The following is a 14,949-nucleotide window of genomic DNA, read 5'->3' on the forward strand; positions in this document are numbered from 1 at the left end:
TTCATCAGAGGCTTTAAAAAAAAAAGCAGCATAGTAAGAAGTAAATAAATAGTATTGCTTATTTTGTTACTTAATAGTCTGCTGTGGAGGATGGCCAAGGCCCGCCTCTAGTGAAAATGTGTCATTCCGATTGTTACAGGTCAGTGGTGACATACCCACTGTGGGAGGCTGGATTCACAAACACAGCAGCATGCCATTTGGAATAGTGATATGTAGAACAGACGATGCTGGGATGCTTGGGCTGTCCGTATTGTCCACCCTCACTGTGCTACTTGAGTTGTGAATCAGCTGGCAAACAAACAAACAAACAAACAAAAGCAAAACACCGTAGAGCGCGCTCGCGGCTACTGAACTGGAGGCGGCGGCAGGCGCCAGGCGAGACCGGGAATGTGCAGGGCCCCCTCCCTGCCCCGGCAGCCCTGGCCGCGGTCCCCGTCTTCGCCGCCACCGCGCAGCACTCGGTGCCAGACCCCTGAGGTCGGCGGCTGCTCCCACCCGGGGGGCTTAGTCAGCCGCGCCGGGCCGAGCGTCGGGCCGAGCACCGGGAGGCGAGGGCGCGCACCGGGAGCCTCCGTTGGTGCCGCCGCCGCGCCGCGCTCAGAGGCTGCGTCCCGGGAAGCCCGGCTCCCAGAGCGCTCCGGCCTGGCCCGGTGCCCCGGACCTGAGTGGAGAGCCTGGGCCAGCTCTCCGCCGTGACTGGACCAGGCAGCCGCCGCGGAGAGGGACCCAGAGAGGTGGCGGAGGAGACCCCCAGCTGGGGGCCCGCGCTCTGCCCCAGCCGAGCCGCCTGCCTACCGCCTGCAGGATTTCGACACGCTGGCCACCGTGGGCACTGGGATGTTCGGGCGGGTGGAACCAGTGAAGAAGAAGACAGCCAAGCATTTCTTCGCCCTCAAGGTGATGAGCATTAACGACGTCATCGCCTGAAGCAGGAGCAGCACGTGCACATTGAGAGGTCGGTCCTGAAGGAAGTCATCCACCCGTTCCTCATCAGGTTGTTCTGGACGTGGCATGACTAGCGCTTCCTCTACAGGCTCATGGAGTACCTGCCGGGCGGCGAGCTCTTCAGCTACCCGCGCAACCGGGGGCGCTTCTCCAGCGCCAAGGGTCTCTTTTACTCTGCGGAGATCACCTGTGCCATCGAGTACCTCCACTCCAAGGAGATCGTCTACAGGAACTTAAGCCGGAGAACATCCTGCTGGATAGGGGCGGCCACATCAAGCTCATGGACTTTGGGTTCGCCGAGAAGCTGGTAGACAGGACTTGGACCCTCTGTGGAACACCCGAGTACCTGGCCCCCGAAGTCATTCAAAGCGAGGGCCATGGAAGGGCCGTGGACTGGTGGGCCCTCGGCATCCTGATATTCGAGATGCTCTCAGGGTTTCCTCCTTTTTGTGTGTGTGTGTGTGTGTGTGTGTGTGTGTGATAACACATTTGGCATTTATCAGAAAATTCTTGCAGGCAGAATAGATTTCCCCAGACATTTAGATTTCTGTGTAAAAGACCTCATTAAGAAACTGCTCGTGGTTGACAGAACAAGGCGGTTAGGAAACATGAAGAACAGGGCTAATGATGTGAAACGCCATCGGTGGTTCCGCTCCGTGGACTGGGAAGCTGTTCCGCAGAGAAAACTGAAGCCTCCCATTGTGCCCAAGATAGCCCGCGACGGAGACACCTCCAACTTCGAAACTTACCCAGAGAATGACTAGGACACAGCCGCCGCCATGCCGCAGAAGGATTTAGAAATCTTCGAGAATTTCTGAGGACAGGAGCTCACATCTGGAAGAAACAGGAAGATTGGAATCTGCCTGGAACAAAGACCTGTACCTAAGCAGACCAGAAGCAATGTCTTCTTCACGTGATAAGGACATTTCCACGTTTCTGTGTGCCTGTATGTACAGAAACAGATCAGAGCATAGATGAAAATAATGTAACTGGCATTATTTAAGCAACTGGAATTCCACACTGTAGAAAGGTTTTGAAAGTTGTTTGGTTGTAGATTTTGTCTTATCCTTTAGTGTTGTGTTTCTATTGTGATGTCTTGGTTTTTCTCATAGACTTAAGTTTATAAGTTTGAACTGGACTTGTTCGATTATAACCACAAATGTGTGTGTGTGTGTGTGTGTGTGTGTGTGTGTGTGTGTACCTGTGTGTATATATAGAAGTCATTATGGCAGATCCACAGAAATTGTGCAGTGATGTAAATGTTAATGCTTCACAGAGCCTATAATTTTTATTTTTCAATTTGTTTTTTCAAAAATCTCTTCTCTTGGGGACAACATCTGAAGGGTGTGTTGCATGGATTTAAAAAAATCACCTCACATGCGTTTTTTAGTTTGGGTGAAAAAAATATCATGGGGAGATCCACCTTCAGTAGCTTTAGTGCTTCCTACGTGGTAACTTGAGACTTTAAAAGAAGAAACAAAGAGAAGATATGGGAATGAATTTATTCCAAGAATCTACAATGACATTGAAGTTGTTGGAGGAATATACTGTATTTAAAAACACCTTCTGTGTCAGTTTCAAAAATTTCATCTAAGCTGGGTGCAGTGGCTTGTTCCTGTAGTCCCAGCACTGTGGGAGGCTGAGGTGGGCACATTGCTTGAGCCCAGCAGTTGGAGACCAGTCTGGGCAACATGGTGAGATCTCTCATCTCTACAAAATACAAAAAAGTTAGCCGGGCATGGTGGCATGTGCCTGTAGTTTCAGCTACTCAGGAGGCTGAGATGAGAGGACTGCTTGAGCCCGGGAAGGTCCAGGCCACGGTGATCCAAGATCACACCACTACACTCCAGCCTGGGTGACATGTGAGACCCTGTCTAAAAACAAAAACAAAAACAAAAACCAACAACAACAACAAAAACAGGCAATGGCTTTGAAGGTGGAATGAAGAGAACATCCACCTTAAGACTTTAAAGGACAGTGAAGCTGGGTGCGGTGGCTTACTCCTATAATCCTAGGATTTGAGGAAGCCAAGGCAGGAGGATTGCTTGAGCCTAGGAGTTTGAGACCAGGCTGGGAAGCATAGCAAGACCCCATCTCTGTAAAAAGAAAAAAATGTTAAAACACAGTGAAATTGCAGAAACAGAACATAGCCACCCTTTTTCATCAATGACCTTTTCTTCACGTTGAGGTCAACTCAAGTAGGTGAGAATAATTAGTGGGTTGAGTAGAATAAACTCTTTACAATTAATAACTATGTTATTAATTGGAAAATGATGTTCAGATAGTGAAATGTGGAAATGTTTTAGACAACTGTATTTTCAGCCTGTGCACCTCAGTCACCATCCTGTTGGGATTAACAGTTGAGGGCCATCATTGTCTAAACATTTCATATTCAGTTTCCCATCAGTTTTACTACGAATGTGAAAAGGTGAAACTGGTGCTGACTTCGGCAGCAGGTATACTAAAATTAGAATGGCACAGAGGAGGTTAGCATGGCCCCCTGTGCAAGGAAGATCCGCAGATTCATGCAGCATTCCATATTTTTTAAAAAAATGTTACACTGTGCACTGATATGTGGAGCTAGAAGGAAAAGCAGTAAGTCTCATGTTTGCTGACTATAAAAATAAATCATAGTAATAATATTATTGAACATTCTACTTTAAAAAGTATTAATAAAACCGTAAATGAAACACTTTTCTTGAGCACACTTTAAAAAGTACATAGACCCACGAGTCCACATGCCTATTTTTGGGTTGCCTGTTTTGTTATCCAGGATTTCATACTGATGAAAATTTGCATCAGGAAAGCCTGAAATGCCTTGCCGTAATTGTGAACAGATATGCAGGAAAATGAAATATGCAAGCAGATTGATGACCTTGTTCTTTACAGACATTGTAATAAGCCTCCAGTCATACAGAACAAATGAGAAATTAGAAGCGCTTCCAAGAACGTGTGATGGTGTGAAACCCACTTTGGACCGTCATGCACACTTCAACATTTGAAGTGATACAGGCTACCTGGTAACTGCCCCATGGTGGGGTCATAGTTTAAATGGCCCAATGTCATGTAGAGGTTAATTTAATCAAAATGAGCTATAAACATGGAAAAATCACTATGTATAATTTTTAAGTAGTTTACCTGGCCGGACATGGTGGCTCACGCCTGTGATCCCAGCACTTTGGGAGGCCGAGGCAGGTGGATCAACCGAGGCTGGGAGTTCGAGACCAGCCTGGCCAGCATGGCAAAACCCCCGTCTCCACTAAAACTACAAAAATCAGGCGTGCTGGCTGGTGGGCACCTGTAGTCCCAGCTGCTCGGGAGGCTGAGGCAGGAGAATCACTTGGACCCGGGAAGCAGAGGCTACAGTGAGCCGGGATTGTGCCACTGCACTCCAGCCTGGGCAACAGGGTGAGACTCCATCTCAAAAAATAAAAAATAAAATAAATAAAAATAGTTTATCTGGATGGCATTCCAAAATTTTCGCATAGATGATCACATGAAACAATTACTGTGCTAAATGTGGAGGACAATTCATTACAATAATCACAAAATTTGTATCAGAAAAAATTACAAATTTACTTTGCTTCATGTAATTTTATGAGTTGGCAGTATTTTCTCAAATTGGAACTCTATAAGAGAATATCTTCAGGAAATGGATATGCCACAACAGGAAGTATAGTGGGGCAAGTCTTGTTTTCTTCAAGGGAAATGCCACCAGCCTGCTTTCATAGGCATTGATAAAGCCAGGAAGAAAAGGTCACAACCGAATAGTATACGCTGTATCTACTGAATTATTCTAATTCCTTCCCAACACAAGTCTAAATCCTGCTTAGCCTAAACTATCTATAGCCAGTGATGGGCAAATTATATTTGCTGTCAGCATGATAGAATAAGAAGCAGAAACCCCCCAGCAATGGGGTAAGATTGCACACTTCATCCCCTCAAAATGCTGTTCAGAATCCCTCCCCCAGGGGATAAGATTGCACACTTCATCCCCTCAAAATGCTGTTCAACCCCACTCCCTCTCCATGCCCATGGAACAACTGTACAGTCAGTTGTTAGTGAATTTCTCGTTCAGCATGTTGTTTCTTTCTGTCCATACTTAAAGACCAAATCATTTGTTTGCTTTGAAGAAAAACAAAACGAAACGAAACAAAAAAAAGACCAAATCATTTGAAATCACTACCCATTAAAAAAAATCTCCAGTGGAACTAAACAGTTGAGTGCTTTGGGATGTGTTCACCATTTCTTTGTTTGACCTATGTGGCCTCTAGTTCTTTGGACCATTGTAACTGTGAAACTATGGCTTAATACTGTTAAAGATCCCAAGGCTCAACTCTGTGCCCAGGGTGTACCTCAGGCTGCACAAATATCACACCAGAATGTCACAATCATTCATTGCTCTAGCTACTGAGTGAACAGAGTACAACACAGCACTGGCTTGGGTTTTATTTTCGCATTAACTTTGCGTCAAGTCTACACAGTCCTTGCAACCTTTGATTTCTCCAGTTGCAGAGATTTGAAATGGGGTGCCAAGGTTCCTCTCATTTTTCCTTCAATCTAGCTAGCATGAATTTTACACACATTGGAGGAGTCATTTGCACCATTTTTCCCTGTTGCCGACAGAGGCAGGAAGGCCTTCTAATTAGTCTAACTTAAACCGATGGGATTCGCTTAACAAAAGCAAGAAGAAAAGCACAAGAACAGGTGTCTAAATGTATTTGGATAGTTTCTTTGGGTGTGTGCGTGTGTGTGTGTGTGTGTGTGTGTGTGTGTCTTGGTGAAGGTGGGGGCTGTATTTACACCAAGCCTTTTCATAATCAAGTTTGCTTTGCAAACCTTATGGCCTTGCACCCAGCAGAACAGTCCTTCCTAATAAAAGGTGGATGCCCTGTCACGGTTCTCTGTAAATTATCATGTGTTGGGAAGTTCTGTTGAGGCTTAGTTTGATCTTCCATGGTAGACACGTCTATTCTGTATGTAAAAGGATTTATATGTGTGTTTTAGCAGATGGGATCTGAAGGCTTTCCACAGTTCTTGTCCTCTGAGATGGCTGTTGAGCTCTGCTCAGCTGTCATAGCCGAATTTTTTTTTTGCGCTGAACGCTGAGCAGCCTCACCATGTTGCCAATGTGCTTCTGGGGCCCCTGTTACTGCTGGCGGATGCCATGCACACAGGTGGAGTGCCTTTGCAGGTTTGTGCACCCCTTGGTGAGCCAGAACTGGGAGCCCAGTGGGGTGATCTCACCTTTTCATGCGGGGCGGGGAGTGCCTATTTTTAATCCTGTCTGTTTGTTGCACGATGGAAATCACTGTAATTTGTGCATATGCCCTAGGAAAATCTTACTGCTGTCTAATTTATGTAATAATACTGTTGATTCCAGGTTTGTTTAATAAAACTTTGTATCTTTTAAGAAAAAAACAAAAACAAAAAACACTGTAGTATATCCAGGAAAATGCGTTGGGATAATCCAAGGCCAGGCTTTGAGGTTCCACCCTCCATTATGTGACTAAAAGTCTAAACCTTTTGGTATAATTTCTTTGGCCTGATTGTTTATAAGTAGTAGATAATAAATGAATTTTATATTATAAACACAATTGACAAGCTTTTGCCTCTTTTCCCTTTTTATTAAAGTAAAACATACATAGGTGTAACCTCTTAAATAATTTTTCTTGTCATAAATTACATATTTGCCATTTTATTTTAGTCTTAGTGTTTCTTTTGCTTTCTTTTGGGTTGCATATGAATTGTTAGTGATTTCTATTTCTCTCTTATAGTTATTTGGAAAATATATCTGTTTTAAATCATTGCCTTTCTTTTTTTTTGAGACCAAGTCTCGCTCTGTCGCCCAGGCTGGAGTGCAGTGGCATGATCTCAGCTCATTGCAACCTTTGCCTCCTGGGTTCAAGCAATTCTGTCTCAGCCACCTGAGTAGCTATGATTACAGACATGCGCCACCACACACAGCTGACTTTTGTATCATTAGTAGAGACAGGGTTTCACCATGTTGGCCAGGTTTGTCTCCAACTCCTGACCAAGAGATCTATCCACCTCAGCCTCCCAAAGTGCTGATATTATAGGTGTGAGCCACCACGCCCAGCCAAATCATTGCCTTTCTATGCTTTTTATTTTTTAGTTTTTTGGAAACAGGGTCTAATTCTGTCACCCAGGCTGGGGTGCAGTGACACAATCATGGTAACCCACTCCACCCTTGAAACTCTTGCGTGCAAGTGATCCTCCCCTATCAGCCCCCCAAGTAGCTGAGACTATGGGTGTGTGCCACAATGCCCAGCCTTTTAAATTTGTTTGTAGAGATTGGGTCTCACTATGTTGCCCAGGTTAGTCTCAAGCTCAGCCTCAAGTGATCCTCCCACATCAGCCTCCCAAAGCACTAGGATTACAGGCATGAGCCTCTGTACCCAGGCACCTTTCTCCTCTTTTCAAAAAATATGCTTGAAAATTCCTTTTTTCAGTAATCAAAGCCAAGACTGAAGTAAATTCTGCGTGCAATGCGCTTCCTGCCCCCGCCAGCTTTCTGGCCGTTGTCAATTTCACTTGAATTTATAAACCAAATTGCTATTCCCAGTGGTTTTTTACATTATGTATCTTCTCAAATTTTATTCTTGACTTTTACACTACATTTTGTTATCACCATTATATTTATTATTTAGTCTTTATTTCATGATGTGTCTAATGAGAAAATCTTAATTTGGGTTCCTTTCTTTGGTAATGTTTCCAGGAAAAATGACTGGGTTATGTTTGCATCCCAACAATTTCCTAAGAAGAAAGATATATTTTCTCAGACTGTGTATCAGAGTATGTCTTTTGGTTGCCATTCTTTTTGTTAATGGCAATATGATGTCTTTTATAGACCCATCACACATATTTTTTTCTCCAAGTTATTTTGCCATCCTTCAATATTACATTTCACTGTCTTAAGGAATTATTTGTAAATTGAGTTTCTGCTTTCCAATCTCCATGTTTAATTACCACTTTCATCTTCTCCTGAGTGTTCTGGGAGAATATCTGAACCTTCTTTTTTTTTTTTTTTTTTGAGATGGAGTTGCTGTTGTTACCCAGGCTAGAGTGCAATGGCACAATCTCAGCTCAATGCAAACTCCGCCTCCTGGGTCTCAGCCTCCCAGGTAGCTGGGATTACAGGCATGCCCCACTATGCCCGGCTAATTTTGTTTTTTTAGTAGAGACAGGATTTCACCATGTTGGTCAGGCTGGTCTCGAACTCCTGACCTCAGGTGATCCACCTGCCTCGGCCTCCCAAATGGCTGGGATTACAGGTGTAAGCCACCGCGCCCGGCCCTCTTTACTTCTTCATACCCGATTTGATCTTCTTCCATGTCAATTCAATTCATTACATTCAAAGTAGGTTTTACTCATGAGGGAATTCGTGTGTCAAAAGGCTATTGAAAAGCACTAACAAGGCTGGGTGTGGAGGCTCACATCTGTAATCCTAGCACTTTGGGAGGCCAAGGTGGGCAGATTGCTTGAGTCCAGGAGTTGGAGATCAGTCTGGGTAATATGGTGAAACCCCGTCTCTACAAAAAAATACAAAAATTAGTCTGGTATGGTGGCTTACGCCTGTGGTTACTCAGGAGGCTGGGGCGAAAGGATCACCTGAACTCAGCAAGTTGAGGCTGCGGTAAGCTGTGATTGTGCCACTGCACTCTAGCCTGGGTGAGAGTGAGACTCTGTCTCAAAAAAAAAAAAAAGAGGTCAGGCATGGTGGCTCACTCCTGTAATCTCAGCACTTTGGGAGGCCGAAGCAGGCGGATCACGAGGTCAAGAGATTGAGACCATCCTGGCCAACATGGTGAAACCCTGTCTGTACTAAAAATACAAAAATTAGCTGGGCATGGTGGCGCGCGGCTGTAGTCCCAGCTACTCCGGAGGCTGAGGCAGGAGAATCGCTTGAACCCAGGAGGCAGAGGTTGCAGTGAGCCGAGATCGTGCCACGGTACCCCAGCCTGGTGACAGTGTGAGACTCTGTCTTAAAAAATAAAAATAATAAATAAAATAAAATAAAATAAGAAAGAAAAAGAAAAAAAGCACTAAAAAGCCTGAAGTCACACATCCCAAAGTTAGTGAATGAGTCGGAGTTTAAACCCAGGGCTGTATGGCTATGATGCCTGTTTTCCCCTACTCTGCTATACTGTCTCCTCTGTAAATGTTTTTTTGTTTTGTTTTGTCTTTTGGAGACAGGGCCTCGCTCTGTCACCCATGCTGAAGTGCAGTGGTGCCATCACAGCTCACTGCATGTAAATGGTTTTCCTAGATTTGTATTTTAATCAAATATTCAGAGAAAGAGTGCTCCCTGTTCTCTTTTGCTGGGGATGTTTTCATTGCCTCATCTTATCTATTTTCTATTTTTCAGTCTCTGTTAATTCAACCTTACAATGGGAAATGACTGCACACCTGGGCTTGCCAGCTGAGATACTCCACGGGTGCTTATGAAATTATTCTAGAACGGCTTCCCCTTCCTGTCAACAGCCTGTAGACCATTCGTGTTTTCACCTTCTGAAGAGGTTGTGTAAGGCACTGGGTTTGGAATCATGAAAGGCCCAGGTGCAAACCCCAGCAGTGCCCGGCACCAGCTGTGCAGCGGTGTCCCAGGATGCACCGCTGCGGGGACCTCTTTCCCCCGCTTGCGGAACCACCTCGGCCCACGACAAGGAGGAGGCAGGTGGGGGGCCCGGGGCGGATGTGGGGACGGGAAGTGGAGGGAGGACGGTCCTCAGGCCCTGCCCGCTGCGGTGTGTGGGGCTGCCCGACCTCGCCCCCAGCAGGTGCCGCCCAGACCCCGGCCGAGGGTCCCTGTCCCCGTGCAGGCCCTGGCCGAGAGAGAGCGTCCTCGTCCCCGCGCAGGCCCAGGCCCAAAGTCCCCGTCCCTGTGCAGGCCCAGGCCGAGGCCGAGAGAGGCCTCGTGTCCCCGCGCAGGTCAAGGCCGAGAGAGCGCCCCTGTCCCCGCGCAGGCCTAGGCCTAAAGTCCTCGTCTCTGTCCAGGCCCAGGCCGAGGCCGAAAGGGGGCCCGTGTCCCCGCGGAGGTCAAGGCCGACAGAGGGCGCCTGTTCCCTCGCAGGCCAAGGCCCAGAGTCCCTGTCCCTGCACAGGCGGTGTCCTGGGGCCCAGTCGCCGCCCCCTCGCTGCAGCCTCTGGGTACTGGGCCTTGCAAAGTCCGTTAAGAGTGCTCCAGGGCTACAGTGCCCAGCGGTTAACAAGTTTGTGATTACTTTCGTGGGTTTATATGTCGCAAATTGAGAAGAGGGTTGCTGGGTTGGGCCCCCCTCCTCTGGACACTAACCCCACCCAGGTAAACAGGTCCCCGGCCCAGGTTCCTGCTGGGTGCTGAGGCACAGGATTCAGCGGGAAGCCCTGGAGACTGCCCGGAAACGTGCTGGAGGCCTGGATGTGATTCCACTGCCACCATCCCCTTTACCCCGGCTACAAAGCCTCCTGGAGTGCGCTTTGTTTTTCCCAGGTGTAAGTTATTAGCCCTGTATCATGACTAAACGAACACTAAAGATACCCTTTAACTTATTCTGAAATTCAAAACATGTATCAAGGGTCCAGAATGTACCTAGAACTTACAATTCTAGATGCTAGGACCTCAAAGGTAAGAAAGGCATCCACCCACGGCCAGGCGCGGTGGCAGACACCTGTAATCCCAGCATTTTGGGAGGCCGAGGCGGGCTGATCACCTGAGGTCAAGAGTTTGAGACTAGCCTGGCCAACATGGTGAAACCCCATCTCTACTCAAAATACAAAAATAAACCGGGTGTGGTGGTGGGCACCTGTGATCCCAGCTACTGGGGAGACTGAGGCAGGAGAATCACTTGAACCCAGGAGGTGGAGGTGACAGTGAGCCGAGATCAGGCCATTGCACTGCAGCCTGGGCAACAAGAGCAAAACTTCTTTTAAAAAAAAAAAAAGGAAGGAAGGAAGAAAGGAAGGAAGGAGGGAGGGAGGGAGGAAGGAAGGAATGGAAGGAAGGAAGGAAGCCTTCACTTGTGGTTATAGTTCAGAGGACTGAATCACTCTGATATTTGAGCTTACCCCCAATTTCAAAACTCTCATTAGAAAATGTTTTTAAATCACCTGAAATGAGAACAAAATCTAAGTAGCATGTGGAGTGTAGAAATGGTAAAGCAGTTAGTTCAGTTAGGTTGGTTTGGGCAGCGTAAGTGTGCATCGTCATGCATTAACCGTCAGAAAACCAGTGCCAGGGTCCACACCAACAGTTTTCAAAATAAAGAGTCTCAATTAGACCTGAATATGACAGACATGGTGGCTCACGCATGTAATCCCAGCACTTTGGGAGGCCGAGGCAAGTGGATCACCTGAGGTCGGGAGTTCGAGACCAACCTAGCCAACATAGTGAAACCCAGCCTCTACTAAAAATACAAAAACTAGCCAGGTGTGGTGGTGGGCACCTATAATCCCAGCTACTCAGGAGGCTGAGGCAGGAAAATCACTTTAACCCAGGAGGTGGAGGTTGTAGTGAACTGAGATCCTACTACTGCACTCGGGCCTGGGTGACAGAGCAAGACTCCATCTCAAAAAAAAAAAAAATTAGACCTGAATACGCAATAGAGTGTATCATAAATGGACAGCATAGATAAGTATTATTTTGTGAAAATGTGGTTTCAGTTATATATATGTGTGTGTGTATATATATGTATATATTCATACATATACATATATATTTGTAGGTATTTGTATTAGATCATGATATAACATGTATTTATTGTGAATTACACTCTTAAAATTGTTACTGGGTTTGAACCAGGATAAATTTGTTACATATACAGAAAGTGCCCTATGGTAGTAATAATTATTGCATACTAATTATTTACATGATTGGAACTATAGAAGAGTTCAATGGTATTTTATGCACTTATTAGCTCCATGTTTTACCTTTACTTTACATAGTATTAGCATGGCATGCATTTGAGTGTCTGATCTATCAAACTAAGAATAGATCATTCCTGACTTGTAAGGAATGCAATGGCAGAATTGTTCCAATATGTGAGAACAGTCACTGTGGCGGTTGCCGATTATGGAAGCCATGAGCCATTATTGTTACCATGAAAATATGCGTGATTTATACATTACTTCTCCTGTTGCATGTGTGACCAAATAAGGATCTTTTGCTTTACATTGTTTCTGCTGAAACAAAGTAAAGAAGTTCAACAGTCCAAGAGTTTTCTTGTCTGTTCCAGTTATTATGTTACTTTCTCAGAAAGCTTAGGACCTTGGTCATAGTTCATTCCTGAGGCTGAAGGGGTTTCATTATTAACAAGTCAGATAATTTTCATTTCAGCTTTCATAAAAGATTTTTTTTTTAAATTTTGAGCAAAGGTTGAAGCATTTAATGCTTATTGTAATAATTAGTTTTATATTTTCTATTTTGATTGATTCGTTAGTTGATTTTGATTTTAAGGATTTAAATAGCTGAAAGTATGGACTATATTTCTAGGAAATAATTTCCTGGTATACCATTTATTCTCTAATGGTTAGTCCAGACATTTAATTGTAAATGGCTAGTATCCCATTTTGTAAATAGGCCTTGAAGAGAGTTTAACAGGATCAAGCAAATTATTTTTATTTTAACCATACTCACTGGTGTCATAACTGCTTTGATGAGAGCTCCATAAATGAATGAATGAATGTTATAATTTATTTATCTAAGCATTGTGATGTGTTATTACTTTTTAGTAAACTGAATTTTTACTCCTTTTTTTAAATGAGAGACTAATTTTTGGCAAGTTTTTTTCAGGGAAGCAATAAGTCATCTGTCTGAACAGAGATGAGTGAATAGAAATCATCCTGTCCTACAGAACATGTTCAAACAGCATCCAACAAAGAAACAGGCTAGTTCACATCTGAATTTCTAATTCAAAACCAGTCCAGTACAACAGAGGTTAAAAAAACAAAGATTCCAGTTTCTTTCTAGTTTTTCTTTTTCCTTATTAAGGTCTTAGTAAAAGCCAGTGATGGACACTTTTTTTGTTTGTTTGTTTGTTTGTTTTGTTTTGTTTTTTAAAGACAGAGTCTCGCTCTGTGGCCCAGGCTGGAGTGCAGTAGCACGACCTTGGCTCACTGCAACCTCCGCTTCCTGGGTTCAAGGAATACCTTGTCTCAGCCTCCGGAGTAGCTGGGATTACAGGCGTGTGTCATCATGCCCTGCTAATTTTTGTATTTTTAGTAGAGACAGGGTTTTGCCATGTTGGTCAGGCTGGTCTCGAGCTCCCGACCTCAGGTGATCTGCCCACCTGAGGGACACTTTTTAACCAACTTAGTATGTTATGATTTTCTTCATATCTCTTAAGTGCCTTCCAAAATACTGGACCCCAGCACTTGCTGCTTGCCACGTAGCTCAGTTGATCTGTTGATAGACCCCCACAGAGGGAGAGTGAATGTCTGCTGGCATTCAGGGATGTCCTAGCTTTTTCCAACCAAAGCTACAGACTCTCAGTAGCTGGAAAGCAGGGATGGTATCTGCCTTGTTCACTGTGATTTCTCTATTTTTAGACACATAAAAAGTGCATAATAAATCATTGTTGAATACATGAAAACACCAAAGAAAGAAGAACAGCAGGAGAAAGTATACATAGCTTGAAACAAAGAGGTAGAGACTGTTATAATCTGCTAAGAGTTTGATATCATCCTCAGGTAACAGGGTGTTATCCACTCTTAATTAATACATTTGGGGGTCTCTTGTCAACCCAACAGTGTTTCTGGGGTGAGATCTGGACTCATAGGATGAAGAGCTTACTGGAGACAGAGCGCATACCTGTGTGCACACATATACACACATGCACTACACGCATACTGTGATCAAGTTGTATTGCAGAAGCAGTTTGTGCGGTACTGTTAAACAATAAGGCTGCATATAAAATGGGGCTAATGGTGTAATTTGGATAATTAGCATAAAGAATTTAGGAAGAGAAATGTTAATTTTTTTTTTTTTTTTTTTTTTTTTTTTTGAGACAGTGTCTCGCTCTGTCACCCCGGCTGGAGTGCAATGGCACGATCTCAGCTTGCTGCAACCTCTGCCTCCTGGGTTCAAGCAATTCTCCTGCCTCAGCCTCCCAAGTAGCTGGGATTACAGGCACCTGCCACCACACCCAGCTAATTTTTTGTATTTTTAGTAGAGACAGAGTTTTGCCATGTTGGCCAGGCTGGACTCGAACTCCTGACCTCAGGTGATTTACCCACCTTGGCTTCTCAAAGTGCTGGGATTACAGGCATGAGCCACTGTACCTGGCCAAGAAAGGTTAATCTGAGAAGCAGTTTCCCAGAGGAAAGGGATGGGACTTGGATAATGAGGGATCACAGATGGGGCCTGAGCTAAGGTCAGAGTGATCATAGCCAGTGGACTCAACTGAAGGAGAGAACTTCAGAGGGTGGTTTAGGAAATAGATAATCCTAGAAGTTTAGATTTAACGTAATCAGCATAAAGAAGCCATAAATTCTGGAGCAAGAAAGTAATTTGATAGGGGCTGTGTTTTGAGATTACTTGGAATAGCAAGCAGGAGGACAGCTCTGCCTCAGGACCAGAAAGGGAAGGGAAACAGCCTCCCAGGACTGGAATCTCAGCACCATTTTCAGTCACACTGATGGCCAGCTCTCCTGGGATGCTTTGGTGGCACAGAAGCAACTGATAAGGGGAAATGCATTTGGTTTTGCTCTTTCCCTTGAGAGGGTCTGGAAATGATCAAAGAGTGACCAAGCTTACCTGATATGGTTAATCTTTGTGTCCCCACCCAAATCTCATCTTAAATTATAATCCCCATAATCCGCATGTGTCAAGGGAGAGACCAGGTAGAAGTAACTGAATCATGGGGGCAGTTTCCCACATGCTCTTCTCATGACAGTGAGCAAGATCTCCTGAGATCTGATGGTTTTATAAGGGGCTCTTCTCCACTTCACTCAGCACTTTTCTTCCCTGCTGCCTTGTGAAGAAGGTGCCTTGCTTCCTCTTCACCT

The 14,949-nt window shown here is 44.9% G+C and overlaps 1 non-coding gene and 1 pseudogene across 1 annotated transcript; both read left to right on the forward strand.

Moving 5' to 3' along the window:
- The first annotated feature begins 387 nt into the window (after positions 1 to 387).
- LOC119620306 (cAMP-dependent protein kinase catalytic subunit PRKX pseudogene) lies at positions 388 to 6,534 on the forward strand (annotated as a pseudogene).
- LOC119620421 (U6 spliceosomal RNA) lies at positions 3,384 to 3,490 on the forward strand. Its single transcript, XR_005236947.1, has one exon. It is a non-coding gene; the product is annotated as a U6 spliceosomal RNA (small nuclear RNA).
- Positions 6,535 to 14,949: the final 8,415 nt, after the last annotated feature.

Source organism: Chlorocebus sabaeus, chromosome 29 (genome assembly GCF_047675955.1).
Source record: "Chlorocebus sabaeus isolate Y175 chromosome 29, mChlSab1.0.hap1, whole genome shotgun sequence".
Taxonomy (NCBI): domain Eukaryota; kingdom Metazoa; phylum Chordata; class Mammalia; order Primates; family Cercopithecidae; genus Chlorocebus; species Chlorocebus sabaeus.